We start from the raw sequence: 21,754 nt of genomic DNA on the forward strand, positions 1-21,754 counted from the left end.
CATCAGCCGGGCCCCGCTCTGCTCAGCTGGCCCAGGCAGGGGGGGCCAGGCACTGGCAGCCCAGCAGGGCTCTGGCTCCACACTGGGCTGGCCCTGGCACACAGCTGCCCCAGTGCCCCTGTCCCCAGGGATGGCCCTGCCCTGCCCTGGGCCCAGCGCTGGCCCTCAGCAGGATGGCACCTTCCCGCCCCACTCTCCCTCCCTCCCCACCCGCCTCACAGGCCCCTCTGGGCTGGGACCCCCGTGGGCACAGATCAAGGACAGGCACTGAGCGGGGGCTCCCGGCACCTGCCACAGCCTCAATTCTCCACTCACCTTTGGCCACAGTTCCGCAACACCTTCCATCCTTACGGGCCCCTGACCAGACACAAGAGACCATTGTGGGGCAGCTGGGAAAACATCTCAGCTGAATGACTTGACTATTTGCCTTGCATTTTCCCCAGGAGCCGGCAGTGACCTGGAAGATTTTCCTTTTGCCGTTTTCTGCTTCGTGCCTCGTTTGTTGGATAATTGAGGAACGTTGACTGAGGAGGGGCCCAGGGGAGATGAAGCCTCTCAAGGGGGAGGCATTTACAGCCCCTCACCACCAAAGGTCCCACTCTGGATCATCCAAATTGTGGGAGCAGCAGCTCATTGGAAGAGGGAAATGTCCCCAGTTTGGTGTTTGAGAGAGAGATGGACGAGAGACGTGAGCAGGGTGCCTGAGGTTCAGCTGATCCCCCCTGGACTGTCTCCTTCCTTCCCCCTGAGCAGGGCAGGGAGCACCTGGGGAAATTCCTCTTGTTCCTGCAGTCCCTCCTGTGGGACATCACATCCTCCTCTTTGACATCACATCCTTCTCTGTGACATCACATCCATCATATAACATCACATCCTCCTCTATGACATCACATACATCATATGATGTCACATCTCTCCTGTGACATCACATCCTGCCTTTGATATCACACCTTCTTTATGATGTCGCATCCGTCATATCACATCACATCCTTCCAGTGAGATCACATCCTCCTCGTGACATCACATCCATCGTATGACATCACATCTCTCCTCTGACATCATATCCTTCCCCGTGACATCACATCCTCCTCTGTGATATCACATCCTTCTTCTGTGACATCACATCCATCATATGACATCACATCCTCCTCTGTGACATCACAGCTTTTCTGTGACGTCCCATCAATCGTATGACATCACCTGTGACATCATATCCTTCCTCTGTTTCATCAAATCCTTCTCTGTGACATCACATCCTTCTTGTGACATCACATCCTTCCTCTGTTACATCACAGCTCCTCTAGGATGTTGCATCCATCACATGACATTATATCTACCCTTTGACAACACATCCTTCCTGTGAGAACACATCCTCTGCATGACATCTCATCCTTCCTTTGTGACATCACATCCTCCCCGTGACATCACATCCTTCCTATGACATCACATCCATCATATGACATCGCATCCTCCTCTGTGACATCACATCGCACTTATGACATCATGTCTCTCCAGTGACATCACATCCATCATATGACATCACATCCTCTTCTGTGACATCACATCCATCATGTGACATCACATTCTCCTCTGTAACAGCACATAGTCCTCTGTGATATCACATCCTACCTCTGTGGCATCATCTGCATCATGTGACATCACATCTCTCCTGTGTTATCACATCCATCATCTTCCTTCACATCCTTCTCTGTGACATCACATCCAGCCTATGACATCACATCCTCCCTGTGACATCACATCCTCCCTGTGACATCACATCCCTCATACGACATCATATGTCTCTGGGCCCAGCGCTGGCCCTCAGCAGGATGGCACCTTCCCGCCCCACTCTCCCTCCCTCCCCACCCGCCTCACAGGCCCCTCTGCGCTGGGACCCCCGTGGGCACAGATCAAGGACAGGCACTGAGCGGGGGCTCCCGGCACCTGCCACAGCCTCAATTCTCCACTCACCTTTGGCCACAGTTCCGCAACACCTTCCATCCTTACGGGCCCCTGACCAGACACAAGAGACCATTGTGGGGCAGCTGGGAAAACATCTCAGCTCAATGACTTGACTGTTTGCCTTGCATTTTCCCCAGGAGCCGGCAGTGACCTGGAAGATTTTCCTTTTGCCCTTTTCTGCTTCGTGCCTCCTTTGTTGGATAATTGAGGAACGTTGACTGAGGAGGGGCCCAGGGGAGATGAAGCCTCTCAAGGGGGAGGCATTTACAGCCCCTCACCACCAAAGGTCCCACTCTGGATCATCCAAATTGTGGGAGCAGCAGCTCATTGGAAGAGGGAAATGTCCCCAGTTTGGTGTTTGAGAGAGAGATGGACGAGAGACGTGAGCAGGGTGCCTGAGGTTCAGCTGATCCCCCCTGGACTGTCTCCTTCCTTCCCCCTGAGCAGGGCAGGGAGCACCTGGGGAAATTCCTCTTGTTCCTGCAGTCCCTCCTGTGGGACATCACATCCTCCTCTTTGACATCACATCCTTCTCTGTGACATCACATCCATCATATAACATCACATCCTCCTCTATGACATCACATACATCATATGATGTCACATCTCTCCTGTGACATCACATCCTGCCTTTGATATCACACCTTCTTTATGATGTCGCATCCGTCATATCACATCACATCCTTCCAGTGAGATCACATCCTCCTCGTGACATCACATCCATCGTATGACATCACATCTCTCCTCTGACATCATATCCTTCCCCGGGACATCACATCCTCCTCTGTGATATCACATCCTTCTTCTGTGACATCACATCCATCATATGACATCACATCCTCCTCTGTGACATCACAGCTTTTCTGTGACGTCCCATCAATCGTATGACATCACCTGTGACATCATATCCTTCCTCTGTTTCATCAAATCCTTCTCTGTGACATCACATCCTTCTTGTGACATCACATCCTTCCTCTGTTACATCACAGCTCCTCTAGGATGTTGCATCCATCACATGACATTATATCTACCCTTTGACAACACATCCTTCCTGTGAGAACACATCCTCTGCATGACATCTCATCCTTCCTTTGTGACATCACATCCTCCCCGTGACATCACATCCTTCCTATGACATCACATCCATCATATGACATCGCATCCTCCTCTGTGACATCACATCGCACTTATGACATCATGTCTCTCCAGTGACATCACATCCATCATATGACATCACATCCTCTTCTGTGACATCACATCCATCATGTGACATCACATTCTCCTCTGTAACGGCACATAGTCCTCTGTGATATCACATCCTACCTCTGTGGCATCATCTGCATCATGTGACATCACATCTCTCCTGTGTTATCACATCCATCATCTTCCTTCACATCCTTCTCTGTGACATCACATCCAGCCTATGACATCACATCCTCCCTGTGACATCACATCCTCCCTGTGACATCATATCCCTCATACGACATCATATGTCTCTGGGCCCAGCGCTGGCCCTCAGCAGGATGGCACCTTCCCGCCCCACTCTCCCTCCCTCCCCACCCGCCTCACAGGCCCCTCTGGGCTGGGACCCCCGTGGGCACAGATCAAGGACAGGCACTGAGCGGGGGCTCCCGGCACCTGCCACAGCCTCAATTCTCCACTCACCTTTGGCCACAGTTCCGCAACACCTTCCATCCTTACGGGCCCCTGACCAGACACAAGAGACCATTGTGGGGCAGCTGGGAAAACATCTCAGCTGAATGACTTGACTGTTTGCCTTGCATTTTCCCCAGGAGCCGGCAGTGACCTGGAAGATTTTCCTTTTGCCCTTTTCTGCTTCGTGCCTCCTTTGTTGGATAATTGAGGAACGTTGACTGAGGAGGGGCCCAGGGGAGATGAAGCCTCTCAAGGGGGAGGCATTTACAGCCCCTCAACACCCGAGGTCCCACTCTGGACTATCCAAATTGTGGCATCAGCAGCTCGTTGGAAGAGGGAAATGTCCCCAATTTGGTGTTTGAGAGAGAGATGGACGAGAGACGTGAGCAGGGTGCCTGAGGTTCAGCTGATCCCCCCTGGACTGTGTCCTTCCTTCCCCCTGAGCAGGGCTGGGAGCACCTGGGGAAATTCCTCTTGTTCCTGCAGTCCCTGCTGTGGGATTTTCCCACCCTCTGGTTCCAAATGGATTTTGGGCCTGGCCGTTCTGCTCAGGTCGTGACCCGCAGGGAGGCGTTGTGGTGACTCACAGAGGGAAAGGGGAGGAGAAAAGGGGGCCCTGTTCTCCCCACATTTACATCTCCCTTCCCAATTTCCTGGTGCCCTCAGATTCCCAGAGTCCCTCAGTAGCTGCACGAGGGGGGGGGCAGGACCAGACTCAGCAGGAGGTGTCTGTCCTGTTGTCCTGGTTTTGACTGGGATAATGGACTGGTTTACAGTCCCTGCCCACAACAGGGACTTGTCTCAGCACAGAATCCTGGAATCATGGATTGGTTTGGGTGGGAAGGGACCTTAAAGCTCATCCCGTGCCACCATGTCCCTGCCATGGGCAGGGACACCTTCCACAAGCCCAGGTTACTCCAAGCCCTGTCCATCCTGGCCTTGGACACTTCCAGGGATGGGGCAGCCACAGCTTCTCAGGGCAACCTGTGCCAGGGCCTCCCCCCTCACAGGGAAAACTTTCTTCCCAATATCCCTCTAAGCCTTATCCAAAATCCCTCTGCAGCTCTCTGGGAGCCCCTCTGGGCACTGGAAGGGGCTCTAAGGCCTCTCTGGAACCTTCTCTTCTCCAGGCTGAACCATCCCAATTGTCCCAGCCTGTCCCCAGAGCAGAGGGGCTCCAGCCCTCCGAGCATCTTTGTGGCCTCCTCTGGATCCACTCCAACAGGTCCATTCCTCCTGATCTGGGCCCCCCGAGCTGGAGGCAGCACTGCAGGTGGGGTCTCACCTGAGGGCAGCAGAGGGGCACATTCCCCTCCTCCCCTGCCCCCGGGATGAGCCCCGCACACGGGGGGTTTCCGGGCTGGCTCGTGTCCCATTTGTCACCCACCAGCACCCCCAGAGCCCTCTCCCAGCAGGTTCTTCCATCCCTTCCTCCCCCAGCCTGCACCGATCCCGGGGCTTGCCCTGACCCGGTTGCACCACCTTGGTCTTGTCCAACCTCATAATGTGGATGCGATGTCACTGGAGAGATATGATGTCATAGGTGCGATGTGATGTCATAAGTGAGATGTGATGTCATATGATGGATGTAATATCACATAAGTGAGATGTGATGTCATAGTAGAGATTTGATGGCACAGAGGAGGATGTGATGTCACAGGAATAATGTGATTCCACAGAAGAATGATGTGATGTTACAGGAAGAATGTGATGTCATATGATGGGTGTGATGTCACAGACAGAGGAAGTGATGTCACAGAGGAGGATGTGATGTTACACAGAAGGATATGATGTCACAGGAATGATGTGATGTCACAGTGGAGTAAGGATGTGATGTCTCAGGAGAGATATGATGTCATATGATGGATGCGACGACATAGAGGAGCTGTGATATCACAGGGAGGATGTGATGTCCCAGGAAGGATGTTATGTCATATGATGGATGTGATGTCACAGAGGAGGACGCGATGTCATATGATGGATCTGCTCTCCCAGCAGGTTCTTCCATCCCTTCCTCCCCCAGCCTGCACTGATCCCGGGGCTTGCCCTGACCCGGCTGCACCACCTTGGTCTTGTCCAACCTCAGCAGATTCCTGTGTGTGCTGGGAAACGGGGGGAAGGGGAATTCACCCGACTCTTGGAGATTTTTTTGTCTGGTGGTGCCCCAGGGAAAAACAAAACCCTGGCAGTCCCATCTAGTCTGTCCCATATTCCACTCAGGAACCCTCCACCAAACAGATCCCCCAGGTGGGGGGAATTCCAGGGTCCTTTTTCAGGCACTGACATGTCACAACCAAAGGAAAACCCCTCAGTGGATATTTCTGGAGTTACTCCAGCATCAACAAAACTGGCAGCACCTTTATAAAGGACTCCCTCCAATAGTCTGAGGAATAACACTCTTTATTAATACAAATTGGCACAGGTTAGAGGTTCATGGTGGTCAGGGACAGGGTCTGGCTGCAAAAACACACTTTGAACAATCTCAAAATTGTTGTTAAAGCAAAGCAAAGCACAACCTCTAAACCAAACCAATCCACAACTACATTAGGAAGCAAAAGCCAGCTCTAGTCCTTCCAAGCAGTGACTAACACGCAGAGCTGACACTTCCCACCCAGCACAGGCGTCCCTGAGGGGGAGGAAGGCAGGTTCAACCCCTCCGTTGATCCCAGCAGGTTCAATGGAAATCTCCCTCAATTCTTTCCCCATTTCCAACTCTCTTTGATGCTCTTTCTTTAGGTTTAGGAGGAGTTTGATGGTTTCTAATGAGAAGTGCTACAATTGTTTCTGGGTGCCTGGGGAGCTTTGTGGGGCATCGTGACCTTATCCCAGCCGGGAAGCAGCAGCTGGAGTCTCTTTGCTGTCCGGGAAGCAGCAGCTGGTTTTCCTGTCTAATTCCTATTCTATGTTAACTTTTAGCCTTATCTCTCTCTCCACACTCTGGGACCATTTCTCTGGCTTGTCCAGGTCCCCCTGGATGCCATCCTGTCCCTCAGGTGTGTCACCTGCCCCGCTCAGCTCAGTGTCACGGGCTCAGGGTGCCCTCCATCCCTTGGCCTCCATCATTAAGGAAGAGGCCGGATACTGGGGCCAGGAGTGAGGAATTGGAGGGTGTGGAGTCCAGCTGGGGATTCCTTGCTGGGGATAAGGGCACAGACAGCGGGATTGGGAAGGGGGCAGCAGTCCTCAGCCTCTGGAGGTGTCCACTGCAGAGAGGGAAGGACAGGAATGGCTTTGAGAAAGATCTTGCAAACTGCCAGTGGAGGAGGTGCCCAGGATGAGATGGAATTCCCTGTGCTGGAGGCAATCACATCCCCTTGGGGTGCAGGGGCTGTAAATGCCTCCTTCTTGAGCAGCTTCACCTCCCCTGGGCCCCTCCTCAGTCAACGTTCCTCAGTTATCCAACAAACGAGGCACGAAGCAGAAAGGAGCAAAAGGAAAATCTTCCAGGTCACTGCCGGCTCCTGGGGAAAATGCAAGGCAAATAGTCAAGTCATTCAGCTGAGATGTTTTCCCAGCTGCCCCACAATGGTCTCTTGTGTCTGGTCAGGGGCCCGTAAGGATGGAAGGTGTTGCAGAACTGTGGGCAAAGGTGAGTGGAGAATTGAGGCTGTGGCAGGTGCCGGGAGCCCCCGCTCAGTGCCTGTCCTTGATCTGTGCCCACGGGGGTCCCAGCCCAGAGGGGCCTGTGAGGCGGGTGGGGAGGGAGGGAGAGTGGGGCGGGAAGGTGCCATCCTGCTGAGGGCCAGCGCTGGGCCCAGAGATGTGATGTCATATGAGGGATGTGATGTCACAGAGGAGGATGTGATGGCGCAGGAATGATGTGATGTAACTGATGCCTTAAGCCCCTAGTATAGTTTTTATTTTTCTAATTTTTATAAGCTTTATAAGTTTTATAAGTAGTAGAAGTAGATTTGAAAAGCAGCATCCTTCACTCCCTTTCCCTGTATTACAAGTAGTTTACACATTCCTTAACCCTCTTACCCCATTCTATGCTCCCCATATCAAATCTACCCCTGAATTCAGTGGCAATGTTTAGTCTCTTGTCAAGGCAAGGCCTAGGCTGTTTAGAGAACAGCCATACCAGGGCCTGAACAACAAAACAGAGTCAAGAACTAGGTGACTATATACCCTCTGTGCTCTGAAGATGATGAGACTGATGAAGAGGTGGTCCTGAAATACACCCCAGACTCACTTCTCAGGGGGTGGACCCGGGGTGGGCCAGAGCAAAGGCTACGGTGTGGACACAGTTGGGATTGGACAGACAATATTATAAAATGTACCATCTCGAGCACAGCGGCGCCTGTCTTGTAACATCCATTGCCTTGGCACAATTAAACCCTTTCCTTATCTCACCCCTAATTAACTGCTCCTGAGTAATTTCTTTAGCACCAACATTCCACGGCATCACACAGAAGAGGATGTGATGTCACAGGGAAGGATATGACGTCAGAGGAAGGATGTGATCCACAGTGCAGGATGTGATGTCACGAGAGAGGTGATGTCATACGATGGATGTGATGACATAGACCAGCTCTGATGTCACAGAGGAAGATGTGATTTCACTGAGGAAGGATGAGATGTCACATGGGAGGATGTGATGTCACAGATGAGAATTTTATGTTGTGCAATGGATGTGATGTCACAGAGGAGGGTGGGATGTCACAAGAAGGATGTGATGTCACAGTGGAGGATGGGATGTCACAGGAGAGATATGATGTCATACGATGGATGGGACTTCATAGAGGAGCTGTGATGTCACAGGGAGGATGTGATGTCACAGAGGTAGAATGAGATGTCACGGGGGATTCCAGAGTAACTGGTGGAAATATCCACTGAGGGGTTTCCCTTTTGTTGTGACGTGTCAGTCCCCGAAAAAGGACCCTGGAATTCCCCCCACCTGGTGGATCTGTTTGGTGGAGGGTTCCTGGGCGGAATATGGGACAGACTAGATGGGACTGCCAGGGTTTTGTTTTTCCCTGGGGCACCACCAGACAAACAAATCTCCAAGAGTCGGGTGAATTCCCCTTCCCCCCGTTTCCCGGCACACACGGGAATCTGCTGAGGTTGGACAAGACCAAGGTGGTGCAGCCGGGTCAGGGCAGCCCCCGGGATCGGTGCAGGCTGGGGGAGGAAGGGATGGAAGTCCCTGCTGGGAGAGGGCTCTGGGGGTGCTGGTGGGTCCAGCTCTGCTCTGGGGACAATTGGGATTGTTCAACCTGGAGAAGAGAAGGTTCCAGAGAGGCCTTAGAGGCCCTTCCAGTGCCTCGAGGGGCTCCCAGGGAGCTGCAGAGGGATTTTGGACAAGGACCTGTAGGGATGGGAGAAGGGGGAATGGCTTCCCACTGACAGAGGGCAGGCTTAGGGGGATATTGGGAAGAAATTTTTCCCTGTGAGGGGGGAGGCTCTGGCACAGGTTGCCCTGAGAAGCTGTGGTTGCCCCATACCTGGAAGTGTCCAAGGCCAGGATGGACGGGGCTTGGAGCAACCTGGGCTAGTGGAAGGTGTCCCTGCCCATGGCAGGGACATGGTGGCACGGGATGAGCTTTAAGGTCCCTTCCCACCCAAACCAATCCATGATTCCAGGATTCTGTGCTGAGACAAGTCCCTGTTGTGGGCAGGGACTGTAAACCAGTCCATTATCCCAGTCAAAACCAGGACAACAGGACAGACACCTCCTGCTCAGTCTGGTCCTGCCCCCCCTCGTGCAGCTACTGAGGGACTCTGGGAAGCCGAGGGCACCAGGAAATTGGGAAGGGATATGTAAATGTGGGGAGAACAGGGCCCCCTTTTCTCCTCCCCTTTCCCTCTGGGAATCACCACAACACCTCCCTGCGGGTCACGGCCTGAGGGGAACGGCCAGGCCCCAAATCCATTTGGAACCAGAGGGTGGGAAAAATCCCACTGAAGGGACTGCAGGAACAAGAGGAATTTCCCCAGGTGCTCCCAGCTCTGCTCAGGGGGAAGGAAGGACACAGTCCAGGGGGGATCAGCTGAACCTCAGGCACCCTGCTCACGTCTCTCGTCCATCTCTCTCTCAAACACCAAACTGGGGACATTTCCCTCTTCCAATGAGTTGCTGATGCCACAATTTGGATGGTCCAGACCGGGACCTTTGGTGGTGAGGGGCTGTAAATGCCTCCTTCTTGAGAGACTTCATCTCCCCTGGGCCCCTCCTCAGTCAACGTTCCTCAATTATCCAACAAACGAGGCACGAAGCAGAAAGGAGCAAAAGGAAAATCTTCCAGGTCACTGCCGGCTCCTGGGGAAAATGCAAGGCAAACAGTCAAGTCATTGAGCTGAGATGTTTTCCCAGCTGCCCCACAATGGTCTCTTGTGTCTGGTCAGGGGCCTGTAAGGATGGAAGGTGTTGCGGAACTGTGGCCAAAGGTGAGTGGAGAATTGAGGCTGTGGCAGGTGCCGGGAGCCCCCGCTCAGTGCCTGTCCTTGATCTGTGCCCACGGGGGTCCCAGCCCAGAGGGGCCTGTGAGGCGGGTGGGGAGGGAGGGAGAGTGGGGCGGGAAGGTGCCATCCTGCTGAGGGCCAGCGCTGGGCCCAGGGCAGGGCAGGGCCATCCCTGGGGACAGGGGCACTGGGGCAGCTGTGTGCCAGGGCCAGCCCAGTGTGGAGCCAGAGCCCTGCTGGGCTGCCAGTGCCTGGCCCCCCCTGCCTGGGCCAGCTGAGCAGAGCGGGGCCCGGCTGATGCGGGAGGACACGGTGTGCCCAGCTGGGACAGGGGCAGGGCCAGCAAAGGGCATCTGCCCCTCTGGGCTCTGCTCGGGGAGGCCGTGGCTGGGCCTGCACCACTTGGGGGCTGCAGTGCCCGCAAATGGGCTGGAGCCGGGCACTGCCACCACCCCAGCACTTCCCTGGGTCCAGCCCTTGTGTGCCAGGGCCAGCATTGCCCAGTGCTCCCCAGTGCCTGCCCAGACTGGAGATCCCAGTCACCCGCCTGTGCCCATTGCCCGTCAGCCCCTTTATCTCCCAGCTCCCTGTTTCCCTGATCCCGGGGTCCTGGTGCCCCAAGAAGGGGGGCAGTGCCAGCCCCACGTTCAGGACAGGGACTGGAGGGGGAACAGGGACAATTGTGCTCAGACACGCCGGGTTTGGGGCTGGGCTGAGCTCTGGGGTGTCCCAGAGGGAAAGCTCTGGAAGGGATGGGCAGGAGGACATGGGTGGATCAGGCTTTGGGGGCTGTTGGAGGATGGATTGTGTTGTGTGGGATTGTCCTCCCCTGTGACATCACATCCTCCCTGTGGCAGCACATCCTACCTGTGATATCACATCCTCCTCAGTGGCATCACATCCTTCCTCTTACATCACATCCTCCTCTGTGACATCACATCGTCCCTGTGACATCACATCTTTTTCTGTCACATCACACTCTTCACATCCTTCCTTTTACATCACATCCTCCCTGTGACATCACATCCTCCTCTATGACATCACATCCTTCACATCCTTTCTGTGGCATCACATCCTCTTCTATGACTGTCGTGGTTTGAGACCCCTAAAATCCAGTTCCCGGGTCCAAGCCCCCCTCCCACATCTCACCCCAGTGTGAGATGGATTTCCCAGACACAACACAAGACTCAATATGGGATGAAGGGAATTATATTGCAATCACTACACAAATAAATATTATAATACATCATATACATAATCCTAACTATCTCTCCTATGATAAATCAGTGTTTACATTGGATCAAATATCTTCCCTCTCCAACAAACGTTCAGAAGGGAAGAAGGAAAAGATCCTTTCCACTCATGAGCAGCAGTGTCTCTCTTCTTCCATGCAGCAGCTGTAGCTGGATTGTTGTAGCTGGATCTCTTTCCAATAGACCCCAGGGGGGTCTCCTCTCACCCCTCTCAGCTCTTCGACTCCAATCAAAGGTCTCTCTCTCTTCCATGGACTGCGACAGCAGGGACAGGCTCGCCTCACCGTGTTATATCATGAAGTGCAGGGGGCTTTGTGACGGTCCCTTTCCTCAGGGGATTCAAGCTCCCCTGAGCCAGAAGGTTAGGGCAGCTTTCAGTTGAAAGTCTTTGCCTCGAGCGGTCCATCAGAGCTCCTGTGCTCTGTCTCAGGCTGCCAGCCGGGCAGCAGCGGGGGCGAGGCCCTCCTCCGCATTCCTTCTGCCCGTCCCGCTCCAGCTCCGGGACGTCTCCGAGCTCTCAGTTCCTCTCTCTCCGGTGCTGCTGCATTCCAAGACTCCCCTCAAGTGGGAGTCCACCGCCTCCTCCTCTCTGGGAGGTCTCAGAGGGGTTTTGGGGAATTTTGGATTCAGTTCTTACCCCAGACTCTGTCTCTGTCGAGCTTAGTCTTGCTCTGTTGCCAGCTCTCTCTCTCCTTCAGACACCTCTCTGTCTCTCTGCTCAGCTGCATGCTTGTTTCTGATCTCCTGGGCTTTCTGCCATAGCCTCTGCTCAGTGCTGTCTCTGCCGCCGCCTTTCCATCTTCTGCTGCCCACTCCCAGTGGAGAAAGACTCCCAGCTTCTCAGTCACAGACCTGGATCAGTTTAACACTGTTTCCGAGTTTCTCTGACCCCAACCAGGGGCTGGGGGGCCGTGGCCCCCCATCGGGGCTCCTGCCCCCTCTCCTCATGGCTTCAGAACATGGCCACTTCTTCTCCAACAACAACATCACCCTTCTTTTGCAGTCTGATGGGATATGTTTGATTTTGCAGGAGTGCTGATTGGGTCAACACCAAGAGAGACACCACCCCCTCGGGGGTTACCATGTTTTTAACTCCAGGGGAAAAACTTTTTTTTCCCCCACCACAGTGACATCACATCCTTCACATTCTTGCTGTGACATCACATCCTTCCTGTGACATCACATCCTTCCTGGGACATCACATCATTTCTGTGACATCACATCTCTGCTATGACGTGACAGCTCCCCTGTGACATCACAGCTTTCCTGTGACATCACATCCTTCTCTGGGACATCACATCTCCTCTGTGGCATCACATCCTTCCTGTGACATCACATCTTCTCCCATGGCATCACAGCTCCCCTGTGACATCAAATCCTCCTGTTTGACGTCACATCCTGAAGCCAGACAAGACCTAGAAAACAAGTAGAGCTAAAATCTAAGCAGAATATAGGAATATAAGTAGGATATAAAAATATAAGTATAAACGAAAGCACAAAGAACCTTGCCAAAACTTAGCTAGGATGCACTGCCAGCACTTAGAGATAGAGGATAGATGGTACTGTACACCGAAAGAATGCACACACTCCCCCAACCTGAGTAAGATAAGGGGGCAAAATAGGATTTGGGTCCAAGAATATTGCAAAATACACCATTAAGCCTGCCAAAATCAAGAAAGTTGAAAAGTTCAGCCGAGGAAGAGGAGTAAAAACGACCACCAAAGGATGAAGAAACAGGAACGACCCTCCTGAATTCTCCCCAAATTGAAGACCACGCCTCCGACTCCGCCTAGACTCCGCCTATTATGAATATTATAATCACATGTTGCAATTATATGAATATGTATGTAAACCTGTTGCGATCACCTGTAAAAATGGTATAAAAACCTGTAAATTCACTGGAGAGACAGAGCAGTTTTGTCCAGCGCCAGCTGGCTGCTCTCCAACGTTGCTCAATAAACATACCTCGCTGCTTAAAGACTAAAATTTGTCTCTGAGCAGTTTTCTGAGCCTTTTTTGGGGGCAAAATAGGCATCAATCCTCCTCTGTGGCATCACATTCATCATGTGACATCACATGCTTCCTGTGATATTATATCATCCCTCTTACGTCACATCCTTGTTGTGACATCACATCTTTCCTATGACATCACATCCTTCCCGTGACATCACATCTCCCCTGTGACATCAAAGCTCCCCTCTGACATCACATTCATCACTGTGGGGACTGGGGGGCACTGGGGGGCACTGAGAGGGACTGGGGGGGCACTGAGAGGGACTGGGGGGCACTGAGAGGGACTGGGGGGACTGGGAGGGATTGGGAGGGACCGGAAAGTGACTTGAAGAGACTGGGTGAGACTAGGGGGAACTGGGGGGGACTGGGAGAGACTGGGAGGGATGAGGAGGGACTGAAGGGGACTGGGAGGGGATTGGGAGCAACTGGGGGGAACTGGGAGGGACTGGGGGGAGATTGGGAAGGACTGGGGTGGACTGGGAAGGGAATGAGTGGGACAAATTGGGAGGACCCATGTTTGACTGGGAGGGAACTGGAAGCAATTGGGGGGCACTGGGAAGGATTGTGGGGGCACTGAGTGGGACTGGGAGGCACTGGGAGGAAGTGGGAGGGCAGTGAGAGGGCCCATCCCCAACTGTGACCCCCCCGTGACCTCCCCTGTGCCCCCCCACGTTCCTGGGGTGCCACGGGAAGAACATCCTGCTGTCCAACGGGAACAGAACGGCCTCCAGGCTCTCCAGCTACAACCACGGGCTGGTGGTCGTGGGGCAGCCCCTCCCCCCAGCTGCCTCTTCCACGTACCCCTCCCTGGTGACATCACAGGGGAGCGTGGTGATGTCACAGGGGATGTGGTGATGTCATAGGGCAGTGTGGTGATGTCATAGGGGATGTAGTGATGTCGTAGGGGGCACGGTGAGGTCATGGGGGCATGGGGATGTCATAGGGAAACGTGCTGATGTCATAGGGGAACATGGTGATGTCATAGGGGACCATGGTGATGTCATAGAGGAACGTGGTGATGCCATAGGAGGCACAATGATGTCATTGGGGACCATGGTGATGTCATTGGGGAATGTGGTGATGTCACAGGGGACCATGGTGATGTCACAGGGGAATGTGGTGGTGTCATAGGGACTGTAGCAATGTCATAGGGGACTGTGGGGATGTCGCAGGGGACCATGGTGATGTCATGGGGGAGCATGGGGATGTCATAGGAGAACGTGGTGATGTCCTGGGGGCGTGGTGATGTCACAGGGAGCATGGTGATGTCATAGGGGACTGTGGTGGTGTCAGACAGGAATGTAGTGATGTCATGGGGGCATAGTGATGTCATAGGGAAGGTGGCGATGTCATGGGGGAATGTGGTGATGTCATAGAGGGCAGGGTGATGTCATATGGGAATGTGGTGATGTCATAGCAAAACATGGTGATGTCATAGGGGAAATGGTGATGTCATAGATTAACATGGGGATGTCATAGCGGAACATGTTGATGTTATAGGGGAACATGGGGATGTCATAGGGGAATGTGGTGATGTCATAGGGGAACACAGATGTCATAGGAAATGTAGTGATGTCACAGAGGAATGTAGTGATGTCACAGAGGAATTTGATGATGTCACAGGGAAAAGTGATGATGTCACAGGGGAACATGGTGATGTCATAGGGGAAAGCAATGATGTCACAGGAGAATGTGCTGATGTCATAGGGAGCGTGCTGATGTCACAGGGGAATGTTGTGATGTCACAGGGGAACACACTGACGTTTGGGGGTAGCTGTGTGATAACATCACTCCGTGTGTCGATGACATCACTCCGTGTGTCGATGACATCACTCCGTGTGTCGATGACATCACCGCGGTTGTTGATGGTGTCACGGTGACATCACGGTGACATCACCCAGGTGCAGATCGACACCCTGAACCCGCAGTGGAGCTCCTCGCTGGCCCTGGGGGTCACAGGGACAATGACAGGAAGGTCAGGGGGACCACCAAAAACACCCCCTGAAACCCCCCAGGAGCCCCAAACCACCCCTGGGACCCTCAAACTAACCTGACCCCCCTGGGACCCCCAACATCCACCAGGGACCCCCAAACCCCCCCACCTCCAGCCTGGATCCTGCAGAGGAGGAGGGGTCTTCCACAAAGCCAGAAAGCTCAGGGGCACCCCTAAAATATCCCCCAAACAACCCCCGGGACCCCCCAACAACCCCTGGGACCCCAAAACCACCGCTGGGACCCCCACCCCCCCCCTCCCAAGATCCCTGAGCCCTCCCAAACCCCCACACCCCCAACCTGGATCCTGCAGAGGAGGGGGGTCTTCCACAACGCCAGGAAGGTCAGGGAGCTGCCTTGCTCCCAATGCTGAAGAAACAAATCCCTTGCTGCTTAAAGATGCCAAGTCTCTGAGCAGTTCTGTTATTCCAAGGTTTTTCGGCATCAGTTCATATCCCCCCTTGGAGTCTGTTTTGCCCGTGAAGGTGATCAGGAAGTGACCTCTGCCAGCTCTTGGCTCATGAATGAATCCTTGGCTGGTTTTTTCTCTTCTCTGTCCAGTTGCAGAGGGGAGTGAGAGAGCGGCTTTAGGGGGTCCCTGGTGTCCAGCCAGGGCCAACCCACTACACCTGCTGTCTGTGCCCTGTGACTGGACCTGGTGACAGTGATGGAACAGAGCACGATGATCCTCCCTCCCTTCCCTGGGTGCTGCTGGACAGACCTGGTGTCTGAGCCCAGCGGGAACACCTGATCCCTGTCTGTGCACTTGTCCCTTGAGGGGACAGGCATCCCTCTCGTGCCCAGTCCTTCAGCCCCTCTGCCACCCACCACCACAGCAATAATTCCTCCCGTCAGACCCCAAAGCCAAACCCCAAAGCCGCCGAGCGCCGGCAGCGCCGGGAGCCAGACCCGGCAAAGGGCTCCTGCCCCTGCGCTCTCCCGGCGGGCGGGAGAAGCCGTGCCTGGAGCCGCTCGCTTTGCGCTGGGCTCTGCTGCCTCTGCCCCTTCCCACCACCCCACCTGCTTTTGGACAAACCTATTTCTTGATCCTGAAATGGGGGGCCGGGGCAGGATGGTGTTGCCAGGTCTTCCTGGCTCCTTTTGTTTCTCAGCTCTGCCTGGCTCCGGGGCACGGCTCGGCCTTCGGCTCTGCCCGGCTCTTTTTGACCTTTGGGTCTCCCCGGCTCCTTCCAGCCCTCAAGAGTTCACAGTGACATTGCTTTTGGGTCCTTTGATATCGGCCCAATGCTGCTCATCTGTGGCACAGCGGGGCCTCCTGGAGCCATGGGGACATTGGGACACTCCAGGGACACATGGAATCAAGGCTGCCCCTTGACCCTGTGGGACCTCCTGGTGCCCTGGGGCACCTCGGACACTTCCTGACCTCTGGATGGCAAGGAGGAGCCTGTGACAATGCAGGGCCTCAGGGACCCAAAGGCACCCTGTGACACTGTGGGACCTCATGGTTATCGGTCTCTTCTGACAGTTCTGTGCAACCACAGAGAGGCAAAACAGTGGAGCCTGAGCGTGTTGATCCAAACTAATCCCATCTCACCTGAAGATGTCCCTGCTAACAGAGGTCCTGTGTGTTCCCTCTGCTCTCTGGGCACTTGCATCCTTTGAGAGCTGCCCATCACTCTGGTAGCCAGGAGCACAGGGCGGGGGATCCCCTGGAGGGGGAGCAGAGACATCTTTCCTAGATCACCTTGCTCAGAGCCCCATCCAACCTGGCCTTGAATGTTTGCAGGGATGGGGCATCCACCACCTCCCTGCAAATGTGTTCCAGTGTTTCATTCTCATCATCAAATGTTTCTTCCCTCTCTCTAGTATGAACCTCCCCTCTTTTAGTTTAATTCCCTCACCCCCTGTCCTACTGTGACAGGTCCTACTGAACCCTTTGCCCACCTGTTTCTAAAAAGCTGCCTTGAAGTACTGGAAGGCCCCAAGGAGGTCTCCCCACAGGCTTTTCTTGTGCAGGCTGAAGAGCCCCCACTGTCTCAGCCTGTCTCCATTAGAGGTGCTGCAGCCCTGGGATGCCCTTGGTGGCCTCCTCTGGAAGTGCCCCAAGAGGTGCGTGTCTTTGCTGTGCTGAGGAGCCCATGGAGCTGCAGGAGATGCCAGGGCTGGCAGGGGAATCCCCCCAAGCCATTGCCATTGCGGGCGGGTGCGTTGCAGACAGCCAGAGGAGCCCAGAGCTGGAGGCAGCACTGCAGGAGGGGTCTCAGCTGAGCGGAGCAGAGGGGCAGAACCCCCCTGCCCTGCTGCCCACGCTGTGGGATGAGCCCAGGACATGGGGGGTTGTGGGCTGTGAGCTCCCATTGCTGGCTCCCATCGTGCTTTTCATCCCCCACTATCCCATGGCCTTGGATGCAGGGCTGCTCTCCATCCCTTCAGCCCCGAGCCTGGCCCTTGACATCTGGGGGCATTTGACACCCGCTGGCTCCTTTGATCCCCTTTCCCATCCCTCCCAGAGCAAAGGGAAGGACTGAGGGGCCTTGGCTGATTGTCCCTGATCCTCCCCTGCCCCGACACCAAGCTGTGCTCCTTGGGTTGGTGCTTGGACAGCTCCAGTCAGACCCTGTTTCCCGCTGTGCCCCCAAACCACCGGGTGCCCAGGGGACGTGGGAACACACATGGACACGGGAAGGCACCCGTGGATGTGGGAACACACACCCACAGACAGACACAGAGCATTTGTTTTGCTGCAGGGGTTTATTGATTCTTGCAGGGAAATTGCCAGGGCACCCAGGGGATCAGGGGGGTCCTCCAGGGATGATCATCTCCTCATGCCACTGGAGGGGCCAGGACACGGGTGTCACCACCACTTCCAGTCCTGAAAGACAGAGCCCAAAATGTCACCCATGATGTCCAATGGGACTCAAGAGGGGCCTTGTCCTGACCCCTCTCCCTGCAGGCACTGCTCACCTCAGACATCCAGGGATGCAGCCACACGTTTCTCACGAACAAGCCCCACCACCTTCTCAACCACAGGGGGCTGGGGACAAAGCAGGGTTAGAGACACACTGGGCTGAACTGGGATGTACTGGGAGCCTGGGGCAAGCAATGGGGTCCTTGGGGAAGGTGCCTCTGGGCAGAAACGGGGTCCAGGAGCTTGTGTGGTCCTGCCCAGGAGCACTGGGGGGTCCTGGCAAAGAGGCACAGCTGGGGAGGGGCTGATCCTGGGGCATCTGGGGGGAGCCCTGTGGTGTCAGGGATTGGAATGCAACAGGGGCCCTCGGGAAGTGGGTTCCTGGGAAAATTCTGGGGGGCAGGGGTGTTCTCTGAGGAGACAGTAGGGTGCACTGGGGTATGCTGGGTCAGACTGGGATGGATTGGGAGTGTCATGGCCATGTGAGGGGAGGACCCGACTCAGGCAGAACTCCTGGTACCCACCTGAGCCATCTTCAGGATCCCAACTTCCACTAAATGCAGCTGGAGAGAGACCAGGAGCCCTGGCTGGTCACTGGGATGTCCCCGGTGCCAGCGAGGGATGGGGGGACCAAAGTGTCCCCCAGTTCCCAGACTGGATGCCCTCCAGTCCCCCCGGCCCACTCACCTGCAGATCATTTTGGGTTCCTGCCAAGAGTGCCTGGGCAAGGAGAGCAAAGGTTTAAGCAGGATTGGCCCCTGTGGAGCTGGGGGAGGGACACGGGTGTCCCCAGCCCCCCCAGCCCAGGGCTGCCCCCGTCTGAGGGGGAAAATCCCTTCTGCTCCCCCCGCTCCCACTGCCCCCAGTTTCACCTCCAACCCCTGTGCCTGCAGGGCCCAGGGTGGGGATGGAGACAAGGAGAGCCAGGGGAATTCAGGGCCTGCAGGGAGGGTGGGGGGAGTAGGAGGGGACCCAAAGATGCTGAACTGGGGGGAACTGGGGAGCCCACGGGACTGGGATTGGGGTGTTGAAGGGGCCCTGTGTGGGATGCAGGGGAGGGGAAAGGAATTCAAGTGTAGGGACATGGGGACTGCAAGGGAGAGGCTTGGTGGGGACAGGAGGAGGAGGATGGAGGAGGACAAAAATGAGGGGACTGGGAGATGGTTGGGAGTGGAGAGGGAGGCAAGGAATGGTCTTGGGAGGTACCAGGGCAGTGGCCTGGGTGAAAGGCAAAGGTCTGAGGGGAAAGATGGAAAGAAAAGCTTTGGGAATGATCAATGGGAGGATTTCTGGGGACCCTGGGTAGGACACAGAGCAGATCCTGGGGAGGAGATGCCTAAGGGGACCAAAAAGGATGGGATGGGAGGCCCAAGGGGTGGGATTTGGGAGCACCATTAAAAGAAACAGGTGGGGGCCCTCCCAGCAATTGACAGTGGACCTCCCTTGTCAGGGATTGCTGAATGGCTTCCTGCTGTTGCATCTTTCATTTCTTATCCAAAATCACCCAAATAGTTTTCAAACAGTGCCTGCCAATGGAGCTTGAAGGTACTCGTTCCATCAAAGCCATACCTGTAATTCAGAGGCATAAATATTTCTAGACCTCATTTCTACTAGAGGTCAATAAGCATCATGTAAAACATGATCATTAAAATTGAAAACTCTTACCCTTCTATTTCCCTTTGAAAAATAATTCTGCTCTTAAAACTGTCACTTCTGTTTGATTGTTTAAAATCAAAATGAATGTGTTACTAGTGGACACAGACAGGGCTCCCTCACAGAGAAGCCCATGAAGTATGGGCTGGATGAGCAGACAGCAGGCTGGTTGAAATCTGCTGGCCGGGGTGGTGATCAGGAGTGCAACATCCAGCTGGAGGCCAGTGATCAGCAATTCCTGGTGAACATCTTCATTGATGATCTGGATGATGGGATATAGTGCTCAAGTTTAATGGAGCTGATGAGTTTACATTCCGACTGCAAGGAACATGTTTTCACATCTGAAGCAGGGGATGGGAAATCAGAGACTCACTGTGAACACCAAATGATTTCCAGAGCCTTTCCAGAGCATTTCATTCCAATCTGGGAATTTTGGATTAAAAAATCACGGTGCTCCTCCATTACTCTGGAAAGGGACCCTGGTCTGTTGGGAGTGAGGACATTGCTGAATCTGAAAGCTGGAGAAGACAACAAGAAATGTGCGACCCTCCAGAGGATGAAAGCCCTGGATGAAGTTGTCAAGAAGTTCAGACCCAATGCCTTTCGAGTTTTACGGTTGTGTCTAAACATTTCTTGTAGTTTTTCCCTTGTTTGTCCCCTGAAATTGTTTGATGAAAACTCCCCTTGATGTCTGTATCCTTAGACCCCGCTCCCCGATTGGCCAAAGTTTGCTGCATTGAAGTATTTCCCTTTTGGCCACCCTTTCCCTAAAATGGATAAACCCTACCCCTTTTTCCCTTATCTAGTTACACTTTGCATGCTGGGGTCCCATCTGGGGTGCCAGGAAGAGCTGTGCTTTGGGACCAATTACCTCTGCAGCTGCTCGTATGCCTTCATAGGCTGCTAAGATTTCCTTCTCCTCAGGGGTGGAATTGGCCTCAGAACCTCTGTGGCTTCGGCTCCAGAAACCCAGTGGTCGCCCTCACGTCTCCCCAGGCACCTTTGGCCAGAGGCTCCAGGAGGGACCTTTATCTCCAGCTGCAGAGTAGAGCACATTCTTTACCTCTGGTCCTGTCCTGACTGCTCCAAGAGCCACGGCATGTGCAATCTCTTGCTTGATCTGCCTGAAAGCTTGTTGTTGTTCAGGACCCCATTGGAAATTTTTCTTTTCACAGGTCACAAAGTAAAGAGGGCTCACCATCTGGCTGTACTCTGGGATGTGCATCCTCCAGAAGCCAATGGCTCCCAGAAAAGCTTGGGTTTCTTTCTTGTTTGTGGGTGGAGCCACTGCTACAATCTTGTTGATGACGTCTGTTGGTATCTGGTGTCGTCCATTTGCCATTTCACCCCTAGGAACTGGATCTCTTGGGCAGGTCCCTTGACCTTACTCTTCTTGATGGCAAAACAGGCCTCGAGGAGAATCTGGATGATCTTCTGTCCTTTCTCAAAAACTTCTTCTGCTGTGTCCCCCCCCACAATGATGTCATGGATGTACTGGATGGATGGATGGGGGTCACAGCATCTCGGTTCCTCTGATACTGTTGCCTGTGCACAGTTGTCGTGGCCGTTGGCACTTCTTGTCCCCAAAGCTCCAGCGATTCCTTTCGTACAACAAGGGGACCAATGCAGCACCACCTCTCCAATTTTAAGTAGCATTTTCGCTGCCTTCACCACTAGGATCATTGTCGCTGAGCAATGTAGGGATGGGTTAGAGCTGATCTTGGAGTCTTTGCTACCAAACCTTGAAGGCCACCATTAAGGAAACTGGTTACTAGGCTGTGGATGTCGAAATTAAGGAAAGGAAGCAATTTGTTCCATCCATCTGAACGGTCCCTTACACGATGTCCTGGGACAGGCACAAAACCAGCAAGAATCAGGAATAAAATTAGTAAAAAGGCCATTGTTATTATTTTTCTTTCTCCTTGTTCCTAAACAAAGCTATGTTTAGATAAAC

At 54.1% G+C, this 21,754-nt stretch overlaps 1 long non-coding RNA gene across 1 annotated transcript; it reads right to left on the reverse strand.

Annotated features, from left to right (window-relative positions):
• Positions 1 to 19,899: 19,899 nt before the first annotated feature.
• Positions 19,900 to 21,106, reverse strand: LOC135405915 (uncharacterized). Its single transcript, XR_010426089.1, has 3 exons — positions 20,672 to 21,106; positions 20,174 to 20,318; positions 19,900 to 20,062 (listed from the first exon to the last, which is right to left on the reverse strand). It is a non-coding gene; the product is annotated as an uncharacterized LOC135405915 (long non-coding RNA).
• Between the last annotated feature and the right edge of the window lie 648 nt (positions 21,107 to 21,754).

Source organism: Pseudopipra pipra, chromosome W (assembly GCF_036250125.1).
Source record: "Pseudopipra pipra isolate bDixPip1 chromosome W, bDixPip1.hap1, whole genome shotgun sequence".
Lineage (NCBI taxonomy): Eukaryota > Metazoa > Chordata > Aves > Passeriformes > Pipridae > Pseudopipra > Pseudopipra pipra.